Below are 2,692 nucleotides of genomic sequence, written 5' to 3'. Positions count from 1 at the left end.
TGAAGCTATCTCTGAGGGCCTTTCACTCACTCACCGCAGGCAGGTAGGTGGTCTTTCTGTCTTCTACCGACTCCTCTCCGGCCTTGCTCCCCCAGCTCTCTCTGTGCTCTGTCCCCCAAATATTCCTACAGGTCGCACAAGATCTGCCAGCCACCCTCTGATGGTTAAACTGCCGAAATCTCGGCTCTCTGCTCACCTTCACTCTTTCATTCCTCTTTTCTCCCGCCTCTGGAACAAACTCCCACACTCACTTCAATCACACTCCTCCCTCCAGGTCTTCAAAACAGCTGTTCACCACCATCTCTTATCTTCCCCCATCCAAAACCTTGATCTTTTCTACCCCCACTAATTCACCCCAGATCCACCTTGTTTGAAATTCCAACTTCTTTCCTGGAAGTCTTGGCAGTGTCCATATGTTTTATACCTCTCCCACCCCCCGCCCCTTCCCATGCCTCCCCCCCAAAGCCCTCTCCCTCCCACAGTTCTCTCGATGTCTCCATGTCTCTCGGTCCCTGCTCTCAAATGTTGTGTTTGTGTCCTTCCCCCTCTCTCCCCATCTTGTCTACCGCTCCCGATGTTATTTGTTTTGTGTGTCTGTTTGTCTTTCTGTGTGATTAATGTTCGCTCTTTCACGAGCCTCGATCTTGTATACAAAAAAAAAAAAAAAAAAAAAAAAAAAATTGGAAGATTGGTTCGGTGATCGGCTGGATTAGAGTGCAGCAAAATATTCACTTGTTCAACATTTCTGAGGCAGAGACAAAATGATAGACACAATGGAGGTGAAGGACATGCAGTTTGGACAAAGTCTGGAATAATTTGTAATGTAAGGCAAGAATCTTGACAACTTACGTTCCAACAGGTAGGATGGTTTCAGGTGAGGGTGTGGAGGAGGCAACGAGCTCCTCTTCTATGAAAAATGAAAGATTAAACACATTGACATGTTCATCAGTCTGATAACTTGTTCAGGAAAGGGTACAAAAAGAAATGTATGGAGTTAAAGTTCTTGTTATTTATTCTGCATGGGGATGACCATGCCAATAAATTACCTTTCCCAGCGAAATTAGAATTACAATTAACTCCACAATTAAGGATGGTCTTCTTCATCAAAGGAAGCACGAACAGTAATGTCTGTAAAAGAAGAAGTGCCAAATTTATTTCAAATTTAATGTCTTCATCTTTGTGTTGGTTGTGTTTGCACCCAGTGTGTTCATCTCATCTGCCCCATAGTATTGAGGAGGGCTTACCTGTTGTAGGTCATGTTGTTGCTGCCAGTCATCACGCCTGGGATTCCCTTCCATCAGGTCCTCTGTTGTCGTTGGAGGACAAAACTGAACTGTTGTTGTTGCAGCCCGACATGACGGCTGGGCTTCCTTTACAGCAGGTCTTCACTGTGAGGTCTTCATATGGCGGAGTACATTGTCTTCATATGTACATTATCCTCTTCTTTTTTTTTCTTCTTTTTTTACCTCTGCCACCGAAGGTGGATGGAGGTTATGATTTCACCTCTGTCTGTTTTTTGTCTGATTGTTTGTGAACAAGATGTCTCAAAAAGTTGTGAACGGATTTGGACGAAATTTTGTGGAGAGGTTGGGTATGTGACACGGACGAAATGATTTGATTGTGGTTCAGGTCCGAATCCTGATTTGGCCTATCAGTGGGATAAAAACCATAAACTGTTCAGCCTGGCGGAGGTATGTGTTCTACCGAGTGGATTGTGGGAGATAAGGAGGGAGGGTCACCATCTATGGATGCCCTTGGCCTGCTTGACCACTTTGCCTCTTTTGATGGTATATTGACCGTTTGGGTCAATTTCCCTCATTTCCTGAAGATGATCCTGCAGCTTTGCCTGCTCTTCTCTTTCAACAAAAGTGTAATCTGGAGTGATAAAAATGTTTTTGGAGCATTGAGACGGATCATTGAAATTCCGTACCTTATTGTTGTTATAAAGAACGAGATTCCGATCAGAGACGGATCTGAAAACAACTTTCACCGGTCTTTTCCCAACATGGTATCCCACGCGGAAAGTACATTCAGGTTTGATGTTCAAGTTCATAACGCTGAGCAACTTTGCCACAAGCTGCATGTCATTTTTGCTTTCGTTTAGTCCTCGGAACATGAGATTCTTTTTTCGGTTTTCAAGCTCCGCTGGTTCATCCCTGCGAAGAGGCTTCGGTTCAGGCGGCCGCCGATGAACATCCTGCTGTTGCTGCTGCACCCCATCACCACCGTGAGGATTCAGTTTGCGCAACGAATGAACATGCTTCTGTTTCTTTCGTTGCACCACCCAGTCGTCACGTTTAAGCTTTGGTTCGGGCGGCACCTGATGAACATCCTTATGTTGCCGCTGCACCCCGTCGTCACCTTTAAGCTTTGGTTCGGGCGGCACCTGATGAACATCCTTATGTTGCCGCTGCACCCCGTCGTCACCTTTAAGCTTTGGTTCCGGCGGCACCTGATGAACATCCTTATGTTGCTGCATCAACCGGTCGTCACCTTTAAGCTTTGGTTCGGGCGGCACCTGATGAACATCCTTATGTTGCCGCTGCACCCCGTCGTCACCTTTAAGCTTTGGTTCGGGCGGCACCTGATGAACATCCTTATGTTGCCGCTGCACCCAGTCGTCACCTTTAAGCTTTGGTTCGGGCGGCACCTGATGAACATCCTGATGTTGCTGCTGCACCCCGTCGTCACG

General features: G+C 46.5%; 1 long non-coding RNA gene across 1 annotated transcript; it reads right to left on the bottom strand.

Annotated features, from left to right (window-relative positions):
* Positions 1-492: 492 nt before the first annotated feature.
* LOC144888549 (uncharacterized) lies at positions 493-2,288 on the bottom strand. The gene is made up of 3 exons (XR_013621129.1): positions 1,245-2,288; positions 1,047-1,128; positions 493-907 (listed from the first exon to the last, which is right to left on the bottom strand). It is a non-coding gene; the product is annotated as an uncharacterized LOC144888549 (long non-coding RNA).
* Between the last annotated feature and the right edge of the window lie 404 nt (positions 2,289-2,692).

Source organism: Myxine glutinosa, chromosome 13, assembly GCF_964187855.1.
Source record: "Myxine glutinosa chromosome 13, kmMyxGlut1.1, whole genome shotgun sequence".
NCBI classification, from domain to species: domain Eukaryota; kingdom Metazoa; phylum Chordata; class Myxini; order Myxiniformes; family Myxinidae; genus Myxine; species Myxine glutinosa.
Note: the sequence above shows the minus strand (reverse complement) of the source record. Positions and strands in the feature narration are given on the sequence as shown.